We start from the raw sequence: 12,500 nt of genomic DNA on the forward strand, positions 1-12,500 counted from the left end.
CGAGCTAAAAGGGCACCGCTGCGAGTCGGTGCAAATATGACTCGCTAAAAGAAATGGACTATAGTAGTTGACTTCAACCCCTTGGGATATAGGAAATACCACTTGAAGGATGAATTAAGTCTTAATCTTGATGCAAAAAGCAACCATATGCAGTGGAAGTAAAAAGTATAGACTTATTTCTTTTGCTAGTCACACGAAGTGCCTTTGATTACTATTAAGTTAAAACTTATGTAAAGGCAGAAGAACACCTGGTGAAGGGTAAAAGACACCATGTGACACACGAGCCTCGTCATATAAGATCGCTGGAATGCACGTCTTCATTTAAGTTGAATTCATGATGACAAATAAGAAAGTCACGAAATTAAAAAGATATATATTATAAAATAATAAAAAATAGGATACTGCACCTTTGGGTCTTCAATAAGTGTTTTTAGTTTATATATGAAAGATTTATTTTAATGTTATTATTCTTAAATATCTCTTGTAGTTTATTTCCTTATTTCCTCACTGGGCTATTTTCCCTCTTAGAACCCTTGGGCTTACAGCACCCTGCTTTTCCAACTAGGGCTGTAGGTTAGCAAGTAATAATAGTAATAATAATAAGTGTTGATATGAGGCAAGAGAGAAAAAATATACACATACGATGGCTTGTTTCAGAAGAGGACAATGTCCTAGAAATTGACCATGTATACATATGACCAGCGCCCAAGCCCCTTCTCCACCCAAGCTAGGACCAAGGAGGGCCAGGCAATGGCTGCTGATGACTCAGCAGATAGACCTATAAGCTACCCCAAAAACCCCCCATCTAAGCTCACAAGGATAGTGAGGCTGCAGCGACTAAAGAAACTAACGAGTTTGAGTGGGACTCGAACCCTAATCTGGCGAGCATCAGACAGGGACTTTACCACATCGGCCAGTGGTGGCATATAAACAAAAAGAATAAAATTCAACTGTTTCTAGTCCACTGACTTCCAGCAGTAAAAGTCAACTGCTAAGCTACAACCTTAGTTGGAAAAGCAGGATGCTATAAGCGAGTATAGGAAGAATAAAGAATGATCATGTCCTGGGTACTTGAAAGGCATAGATAGGCCTATAGGGGGAAGCATGTCGACCTAACCGCACCATGACTACTCGCTGCTGTGAGGAAGGACGCTGGTGACTGGTACAACACATAAACATGCGTAACCAGGGTCTAGGCGATGTCAGGCAGGGCGGCCGATCGAGACTAACGCCAAGTCCTTCAAAATGAAGGCAACCGTGCTTACTTCATACAAATGAGTGAAAAGCACGTTAATACGAGAAGAATAACAATCATATCAGACGAAGTTTAGGAAGGGATAAAAGAGTGTAAATGTGTTACATTGAGGTTCGAACAGGTACGATTTTGATTGAAAGTGGCTCAAGAAAAAGTGATAAACGAAGAGGTGAAAGGGAATGTTAATGGTAAAGTCCTAAGCTACGACTTATGCGTTTGGGAAGCATGAAAAGTTGGTCGCGGTTTAAATGCAATAGCAGGTGATAAAGAAAGACAAACTCTTGTGAAAATGGGATTAGAAAGGTGAAAAAGTACGTGATTGTTGGAATTATATGATTTATGGAAAAAAGTATAAATAAGTTCTACTGATTTAACTACCCGATCATGAAGATCACTCCACAACTTGGTCACAGCTGGAATAAAACTTCTAGAATACTATGTAGTATTGAGCCTCATGATAAAGGCCGGACTATTAGAATTAACTTCATGCCTAGTATTACGAACAGGATGGAACTGTCCGGGAAGATCTGATTGTAAAGGATGGTCAGAATTTTGGTGCAGAGTAAATGGAAGACAAATTAGAAGATAAAATGATAAGAGGCGTAGCTGTTATACCTGACTATGATTTAGTTGAAGAAAAAGTTAAGATAAATGGAAGTTTGTCTCAGAAAAGGGATAGATAATGTAGCTATAAGAGAACTTGTGATACGTGAATTTGATATCGATAAGTACGAACATGAAAGTAACTGGATGGAAATTGGGAGAGAGTTAAAAACACAAGTTAATGGGGTATATGACGTGTAAAAAAAAGTTCAGGTTAGGGTCAACGAGTTAGTAGAGGGTATGCATGGTTTTAGGAATAGATGGATGAGAAGAAATGGAGATTATTTAAAGAGTAATTAAAATCAAAAGATAGACGTGAAGTTCATGTACATGAAAACAGAAGGGATAAAGAGATCAAGAGGAAAAGAAAAGAATAGGCATTGAATGAAAAAAAATAGATGAAGTGAGCAAGGACTTGGGAGAGAATAGATAAGTGTTATACAAACAGAAAGGTAAATGAGTTAATGGATCTCAAAACAAAAGATAAAAGGCTATCTGAAGTGAGTGTGGATCTCGAGGCAATGGAGCGAATATGTTTAGGAATCTGGAAGTAAGAAAAGAGGCTGAATTGATGCAACAGTGGAAAAGGATAGTGTAGACCTGAGATTCCTTTGGATGGAAGTGTCTGTTGGGGACAATGAAGAACCAATTAAAACCTTGAAGAGTAGAAAGACACTATACGTTCAAGGGATTACAAATAAAATTAGAGGGGCACTCAGTAGAGTGCTATCCTTCGCCACGCCAAACAGTCTTATTTTGCTCTTAATTCCACAACGTACTTGTACTTTGATTTACTTCATCTAAAAGGTTACATATTCATCCTTGGATCATACCCAACATAATTACTAAATTTGGTAAAAATCAGTACAATAGTTTTTGCGTAAAGTTGCTCACAACAACGAAAAATACATGAAGAAACAGACAGGGGGTGAATACATACCCTTTGCAGTATCTTCGATCTTGGCGAAATCAATGATGTAGCAGGATGGGGAAATTTTGACTGAGCAAAAGGAATGACTTTTGTCCCCTGTAGAGGCAAGGATGACAGAGGAAAAATCCATGATTATAAAGGCATAATGTGATGCATAACACTGATTAATATGAAAAGGAAGGTGTGTGATAGGTTTTTAATTGTGGAAGGAAAAAAGATGACAGAACATTTTAAAAGGGAAAACAGTTTAGGTTTAGGAAGAAGAATTATGTGGACAGCTTAAATGTAATTGAAAAAGCTGTATGTGAGTAGGTCAAGGACAGTGGCTTCTCCACATACGGATCTCAGTATTGATAATGTTTCTTTAACTTTGTATGACTTTAGGTGTGATTCTCGACATCAAATTTACTCTTGAGAAACACATTAAGTCTGTGTCTTCTTTAACTGCACAAAAAAAGATTGTCTTATTGAGAAAGTCTTTTGAGATTTTCGGTGATCAATCTATACTGAAGAAGCGTTTTAATTCTTTCATTCTACCTTGTTTCGAGTACTGTTCTCCTGTCTGGTCGTCAGCTGTTGATTTTCATCTTCATTTGTTGGACAGAAACTTATGGTCTATTAAATTTCTTATTCATGATCTAGATATTAATCTCTGGCACCGTCGTTCAATTAGTTCATTATGCATGTTGCATAAGATTTTTCATAATTCTGACCATCCTTTACAATCAGATCTTCCCGGACAGTTCCATCCTGTTCGTAATACTAGGCATGAAGTTAATTCTAATAGTCCGGCCTTTATCATTAGGCTCAATACTACATAGTACTCTAGAAGTTTTATTCCAGCTGTGACCAAGTTGTGGAGTGATCTTCATGATCGGGTAGTTAAATCAGTAGAACTTCAAAAGTTCAAACTTGCAGCAAATGTTTTTATGTTGAACAGCCTGGCATAAGTCTTTTATAGTTTATATATGAAATATCTGTTTTAATGTTGTTAGAGTTTTCAAAATATTTTATTCTAATTGTTCATTACTTCCTATATCTTTTATTTATTTCCTTATTTCCTTTCCTCACTGAGATATTTTTCCCTGTTGGAGCCCTTGGGCTTATAGCATCTTGCTTTTCCGACTAGGGTTGTAGCTTGGCTAATAATAATAATAATAATAATAATAATAATAATAATAATAATAATATGAATCTCCTACGAAAGCGCATGGTAGAATTAATAGGTGTAGAATAAAAGTTACTGGGACCAATAAACACTTTTCATGATGGAAATAAATCATATACTACAAGTCATTAGCAGGAGTGATTGGTCTGGCATATAAATGGAGCTGAGAAAAGGGTGGGTTATGTCTCCGTGGTTGACCAATATTTATGTCAGAGAAAAGATAAAGATAAAGATAAAGATAAGGATAAGGATAAAGATAAAGATAAAGATAATAGCTGCAGGGGCAGAATATGGATAGGAATTAGGAAGTAAATGTAGTCCTGAATGATGTTTGCAAGTAATACAGCGCCGGTTGATGTCAGTGAAGAAAAACTCCAGTGACAATGGGAAGTTTCAAAGTGATACTTTTGAGTAGCAGTGAACAATAACGTGGTTGTGAGGGTAAAAATAAACCAGGAAGAATGAGCAATGAGTGTTAGCATGTATGGTAGATGAACGAAAGCCGTATTTAATAGTAAAATTGTATGGTGGTAGGATGGGAGATGAGTAACATAACAGGTGAAGGAAGGAACGACAAGCCAACTCTCCTTTATGGAAGTACAGTGGGGATGTTGAATGCAAACAAAAGAAAATACCTCAAAGCTGTAGAAATGAATTGTTTGTGTAATGATTGACATAAGAAATTAAATGGCAAATGCCGAAGTGGTGAAAGGGCAAGTGTTTAAGGTTATTTGGTGACGTGAAAAGATTGGACGACAGTAGGTTAGTTAAAAGAGTATAAATAAGAAGAGGGAATCCTTCATAGGGTTCTATACATGGCGTAAAAGAATATGAAGTATTCGAAGTGAGGGGCCTCAACATCCAGAACGGAAGAGACTTCGAGTAACATAAGAGGGGAAAGGCGCAAAGTGCATAAAGTGATTCAATGCACTAATGGTGAGCCCTCTGTGTAGCTTTGTAATGCGACCAGTGATATAAAGGTTTAACTGCACAGGGGACTTCTTCGCAATTCATCGATTAAAGTATAAATGTGACAGTGGTAACCAATTTGAAATGTCCCTGCCTAGCACTCTCTTGGACTGGGGTTCAAGGCCCGCTCAAGCTCGATGGTTTCTTGTAGTGTCCGGAACCTCACATTCTTGTGAGCTAAGGATACGGTGGGCGGGTTTAGAGGAAGCCTATAGGTCTGCCTACAAAATCAGCAGAAGCCTGGCCCTCCCTGGTCCTAGCTTGGATGGAGAGGGGTTTGGGCGCTGATCATATGTATATATGGTCAGTCTCTAGATCATTGTCGTGCTAGGGCATTGTCACTATCCCTTGCCTGTGCCATTCATGAGCGACCTTTAAATTTTTAAAAGGCAGGATTCAGGAGAGACAGAGGATTAACCAAACATTTGAACGAGTGTTGCAACATGAAGTAAAAGCTAGAGGTTGGAAGGGGGGTAAAGTAAAGGGTTAAAAAGAGGGTGCAGCAGGGGTCAAAGGGTAATACTGAAAAGATCCTTACGTAATGCTCACAGTTTAACGCATGACGTCATCAGGACACCAACACACGTGTAGAAAATATACTGAGAGTATAATATAGAAAAACTACGCATGAGAGAGAGAGAGAGAGAGAGAGAGAGAGAGAGAGAGAGAGAGAGAGAGAGAGAGAGAGAGAGAGAAATTTGTTAAAAGATATGCGTAAAATATCTCACAAGAAATATATGCAAGTGCAACTCGTGATTAATAATATGCAAATATCGAAGTTCCTATTGCAATGAGATCTTTCTGTCGAATTTTCGATAAGAGAGAGAGAGAGAGAGAGAGAGAGAGAGAGAGAGAGAGAGAGAGAGAGAGAGAGAGACTTCCTAACCTTTTAATACCGGACGAATTAAACTAAACGCCGTTAGTATATCGGTTTTTTAAAGAGAGAGAGAGAGAGAGAGAGAGAGAGAGAGAGAGAGAGAGAGAGAGAGAGAGAGAGACTTCCTAACCTTTTAATACCGGACGAATTAAACTAAACGCCGTTAGTATATCGGTTTTTTTAGCGAGAGAGAGAGAGAGAGAGAGAGAGAGAGGAGAGAGAGAGAGAGAGAGAGAGAGAACTACTAACCCTTTAATACCGAACGAAGGAAACCAAACTCAGTTAGTATATCGGTTTTTTAGAGAGAGAGAGAGAGAGAGAGAGAGAGAGAGAGAGAGAGAGAGAGAGAGAGAGAGAGAACTACTAACCCTTTAATACCGAACGAAGGAAACCAAACACCGTTAGTATATCGGTTTTTTAGAGAGAGAGAGAGAGAGAGAGAGAGAGAGAGAGAGAGAGAGAGAGAGAGAGAGAGAGACTTCCTAAGTTTTTAATACCGGACGAAGGAAACTAAACACCGTTAGTATATCGGTTTTTTTTAGAGAGAGAGAGAGAGAGAGAGAGAGAGAGAGAGAGAGAGAGAGAGAGAGAGAGAGAGAGAGAGAGATTAGAAACTTCCTCCTAACCCGTAAATCTCAGCCGAAGAAAACTTAAACGCCGTCAATAAATGATATTTTTGAGGGTGGCTTCAATACATCGTTAAATAACTAACGTTACTCATTTCATCAAGTGTTCCTCCGAATGATGTGTTGGTGACGTGGAATCAAATGCTGAATGAAATTGGTTTCACAAGTAATAAATGGATCTGTGATGAAACGTAGCGTTAATTAAAGTTCTCCTCTCTCGTCCTTGGCCTCTAGCATTGGATAATTAGATCGATTTACAGAAACTATTAGTCACTGAATATTGATCGCTGTTAATGGTTTAATCTACGATAATGGTTGGTTCTCGAAAATATCTTAATTGGAGGACAAACATACATACATAGATACACACACATTATATATATATATATATATATATATATATATATATATATATATATATATATATATATATATATATATATTTTACTTGCTAAGCTACAACCCTAGTTGGAAAAGCAGGATGCTATAAGCCCAGGGGCTCCAATAGGGAAAATAGCTCAGTGAGGGAAGGGAACAAAGAAAAATAAAATAATTTAAGAACAACAATATCAAAATAAATATCTCTTTATAAACTATAACAACTCTAACAAAATAAGAAGAAGAGAAATAAGATATATATGAGGATATATATATATATATATATATATATATATATATATATATATATATATATATATATATATATATATATATATGTGTGTGTGTGTGTGTGTATATATATATATATATATATATATATATATATATATATATATATATATATATATATATATATATTAGTAAAATCTAAAATATTTAATAGTCAAGTACATTAAATATTCAAATCATATGAAGAATGGGAAGCATGTGCAGCTTAGTCACTTTAGGCCGGAGATATAATGACAGTGTTGCCAACCTTAGGGTCTTTCTAAACATTTTAGTCGGCAACACTTTGTTTCAAACTTGGATTCACCGAAGCCCATTCAATCTTTGATTGTTATTTGTCTCATCTAGGTAATATGACATATTCTTCATCCACTAAAAGAATAATTTACGATAAAAGGGTTTGATACAGAGTTTCAAACGGAAGATTGATTTTATCAAACTGAACCACTTAAAAAGAATTGGAAATATTTTCAGACAGCCATTCAAATGGATAGGTCTCTTTCATGTACTTGACACAATAGCAACTAGTCTGGTAGGAAGACAGGGGTCACATGCACCCCATGATACATCCTTTCAACTTGCATTTTTACATTCCATGAGATCTGTACCCCATGACACATCCTTTCAACTTGCATTTTTACATTCCCTGAGATCTGTACCCCATGACACATCCTTTCAACTTGCATTTTTACATTCCAGGAGATCTGTACCCCATGACACATCCTTTCAACTTGCCTTTTTACATTCCAGGAGATCTGTACCCCATGACACATCCTTTCAACTTGCATTTTTACATTCCCTGAGATCTGTACCCCATGACACATCCTTTCAACTTGCATTTTTACATTCCAGGAGATCTGTACCCCATGACACATCCTTTCAACTTGCATTTTTACATTCCATGAGATCAGTACCCCATGACACATCCTTTCAACTTGCATTTTTACATTCCCTGAGATCTGTACCCCATGACACATCCTTTCAACTTGCATTTTTACATTCCATGAGATCTGTGGGAACGGAATTTTGTTTGTTCCCATTCCAAAAAAATGTCCCATGTGGGTCATTTAGCCATTTTTTTTTTTTTTTTTTTTTTTTTGTCCACCATCTTGGATTTCTTAAGATGCAAAAGTAAGGGATAGGGACGATATAAAGAACATCTTCACACAAAAAGAAATTAGTTCTAGGTATAACTTAGGTTCTACTAGATTGGATCTGATCTGCACTTTCACAAGAACTCATTAGTTATTCAATTAATGTATTGATGACGTCATCGGGGCCAAAAGGTCACGCTAAAGGGACACTAAGCTAAAATGCTTGCTCTTCTTCATTGTTATCCCACCTGCAGCTAAGTAAAGAGATCTATTGGGTATCTTCTTTGCTTGGTGGAAAGTGTACATATGTAGGCAGTTTTTAAAACAAAAATGAAATATTTATCTTCAATATAAAGTTGATAATTCTTTGTGTAAAAAAATCCAAAAATATTGAGAATGTGGTTTTATATTAACTTTGCTGTGTGAGTATGTCCTTTGCATACAAATTATTAATTTAACTGTTCTGCAAATTAGTTCATGCTTTATACATCATTATTATCATTCTCATTTTCTTACAGGTGAAGGTAATTATCGCAACCTTCTTAAAAATTAAACGAGGGTGTTACATTTCATCAACCGACAGTGTAGTCTTTTTGTGTTACAGGCCGTGTAGACTACTGTGTTTAAATATATATATATATATATATATATATATATATATATATATATATATATATATATATATATATATATATATATATATATATATATATGCATGTATGTATACATATATACACACACACACACACACATATATATATATATATATATATATATATATATATATATATATATATATATATATATATATATATATATATATGTTGTATCAAACATCTGTTGGTATGCCTCCATGCTTGTAGTTAACTGGTGGAGGATAATGTCTTTTTCTTAGGTAAAGACTAAATGGACTAACACCTGGGTTGTGGCATGCAAACTTAATTGTAGTTAGTGGTGCATCATCATGTCAAAAGCAAAGAAATGCAGAACTGATCATGGTTGCAATTTAGAGGAACTGCAGAAGCCACCCCCAGTATGCATTTTACATGCGAGTGATATACAACATGGTAAATTCATACTTCACAGTGTCAGGTGTCCTCCCTAGGAAAATCTTAAAACATGGTGTACATGAGAAACGGCTTCTACAACCTTATGATTCCCTAACTATAGTCCATTTCTTTTAGCGATGCATATTTGCACCGACTCGCAGCGTTGCCCTTTTAGCTCGGAAAAGTTTCCTGCTCGCTGATTGGTTAGAATTATCTTGTCCAACCAATCAGCGGTCAGGAAACTTTTCCGAGCTAAAAGGGCACCGCTGCGAGTCGGTGCAAATCTGCATCGCTAAAAGAAATGGACTATAGTATGGAAGCTGTGTTTGTTAATGCCAGACAATCTTGATGGTGTGGACTTAAATGAAAGGTTATCATTAGGGATGTGATCAAGCCTTTATGAAAACATCAGGATTGCTTGAAATGTGTTGTACCAGACGATGGACCATCAACAAATTGATCCCCTCGTAAACTACCAACCTCTTTCAAGAACATTTTTCCACCAGAATGCATTTTCCGTGAAAAGCTTGCGATGAGAGTTTCAGGAGGGGCTGAATGCTATGTCCAGTTTGCATCTTTCAAGGAAAACATAGTATCCTGGAATCATATAAAATCCTAAGCCCTAGAAATAAGAGAGCTTCATTTACATCGCAAGGTGGCAGGCTAAGATTTGTTTGCGAGACAGGCTTGTTTCCACAAGTCCTGTCAAAGAACATTCAAGCTGAGGCATGTGAGTCATTTATGTGATCAACCCAACAGAAGTATTGAAAACAAGAAAGATAACAACCTTGAAGATCATCTAATCTCCCTTGATGCAGTTCGAGATTTCATAAGTGAAAGGGTACTTGGACAGAAGGATGTAGTGTAACTTGAAACCTCCGCCACCTACACGTCCAAGAACTTGAACGCTGTAGATTTCCAAATCAAGAATCCAGAAGTGATAAGCTAAAACCCAACTTCAAAGACACGAAATTAATGTGATTCTTGGAGAAAGGGTATACATATCCTTCAACCTGGTGTACATCACAAGGATCTCTGTTGCAGAAGCAGTGACGTAAGCATTTGAGCTTGATTCCAAAGATAAGTTCAAGGGTGTTGCCTTGCACTTGCGTAGTATTGTTCAGGGAAAGTTCAACGATTCATCACCACTTCCTTGATCTCCTTCAGCTTATGATCTAGATGCCAGGGCTACAAAAGAATACCTCCCAACAGACCTACTAAAGTAAAGTTCTTAAAGACTCTTGTCCAGGGTGAAGCAGATGTGGAAAAGTGTGAGAAGAGCCAACATCTGGTTCTTTTGATAGCTCACGTGAGTTTTAACCACTATTGTGTTTTAACAACTTTGGAACACTATTACTAGTCAATCAAATTCTACCTAGTTAACTGCTTTCTATCACACATCACGATTTTATTCAATTTGTCTCATTTCGAGGACATCTGACATGCTGTGATAAATGGAGAGTAGAAGTTACCTAAACACATCCTCCTTTGTAGTACCACACGCTACCTATATCAAAGAAAGAAGCTCACCAATATACTTTACAGATTGGGTCACTGTGAGTCATATGATTTTGGCTTTGAAATTGAGAAAGTACTGGCTGAGGCCCTCAATGCTTCCTTTTCTCTCATTCCCAAAATTGCTACTAATGAGAAAAAAAATTCATGTTGAGAACAAGAACTAAATGACTACAAACAGCCATTATCTAAATTTGGTGAACAGCATTGGAGGGATTAGGATACAAGAGGTGAAACCAAACACTGACACTGCCAAGTAAGTTAGAACCTTCCCACTCCTGCAATGTATTAAGAAGAAACCACACCAATAGTGCCCCCTTTTATTATTCATGGTTGAGTAGGGCCCACATTTTCAATAGAAGATACGTTCAGTTCACTCATCAGAAACAATAAGATATACTCAGGGCGCATCCAAGAGTACTGATTGTGGTTAATGGTATAAAAGAACCACATCTGGTCCCTGGATCTGGAGGCCTCATTTCAGCTACTGGGAAAAAATTATCTCCAAAGTTGACATCTGACTATTTCAACCCCATCAATTAGGTGTTTACTGAATATTCTGTCATCAGGGAGTTGTAGAAGCGATCAGATGCTACATTGGAGGTTGGTCAGTGGTATGTTCTCAGCACTGATGACACTGGGGGTTGCATGAAAGCATTCTCCCTCACTATGAAATTTCCAGAAGAATACAATATCTATGAGGTAACTCCAGGGCTTTCAACACTGTGATGAACTATATGGGCATGTTGACTGGTCATTATTGGATTGGTTCAGGTACTCTGGAATTCTCCTTAAGGCTGGACTTGTTACCAATGGCTGACTCAAGTGTATTAAAAGAGAAAGCATATGCAAAAGCTCTGTTCTGTCTCAAGATAATAAGTGAAACAATGGAACGATTGTTGATAGAATGATTCAGTGAAGAGGAGAATGTAGACATTGAGGCCTTTATGTGTCTGATGCATGGCTATTCCACAGAAATCTTTTGACACTGTACGTGGAATCATGTTAAGAAGATGGTAGAAAAAGATGAGCAACTGGCAAAAATCTAAGATTGACCTCTCGCAATTGCCCCCTTGCCAAGATAACCTTATCTCGCACATTGGTTATGTGAACCATCGCCTTGCTATCTACAGGCGAGCATTACTTCCCCCTACCATAATAGATTTAGTTGAGAAGATTACAGAGGAGATGGAACAGTATAATAATGACTTTGAGGTAAAACAGTATAGCCAAGTAGTGATTATGAAAACTAGATCAAAATATGAGCATAAGAGGTTTTTGGCAGTCCTCGTGAAGATTTAATATTGATAAGATATACTCAGGGCGCATCCAAGAGTACTGATCGTGGTTAATGGTATAAAAGAACCACATCTGGTCCCTGGATCTGGAGGCTTCATTTCAGCTACTGGCAAAACATTATCTCGAAAGTTGACCATTGACTATTTCAACCCCATCAATTAGGTGTTTACTGAATATTCTGTCATCAGGGAGTTGTAGAAGCGATCAGATGCTACATTGGAGGTTGGCCAGTGGTATGTTCTCAGCACTGATGACACTGGGGGTTGCATTATAGCAACTCGTACTCGGAACTTTATGTAATATATATGCACATCAATTAGCTATTGGCATGAGTGGAAGAGAAAGTACAAAGGGAATGATACAGAGACTATTCCACGATTCTTTGGAGCATGTAAAGCCTTTTCACCATTAAAAAGTGTCAGTGAAACAAGATGTGTCAAATTGCAAT

General features: G+C 37.2%; 1 protein-coding gene across 1 annotated transcript in view; it reads left to right on the top strand.

Moving 5' to 3' along the window:
* LOC137657228 (uncharacterized) overlaps positions 1–12,500 on the top strand; it is a 37,253-nt gene that overhangs the window by 1,906 nt on the left and 22,847 nt on the right. The window lies entirely within an intron of this gene.

Source organism: Palaemon carinicauda, chromosome 18 (genome assembly GCF_036898095.1).
Source record: "Palaemon carinicauda isolate YSFRI2023 chromosome 18, ASM3689809v2, whole genome shotgun sequence".
Classification (NCBI taxonomy): domain Eukaryota; kingdom Metazoa; phylum Arthropoda; class Malacostraca; order Decapoda; family Palaemonidae; genus Palaemon; species Palaemon carinicauda.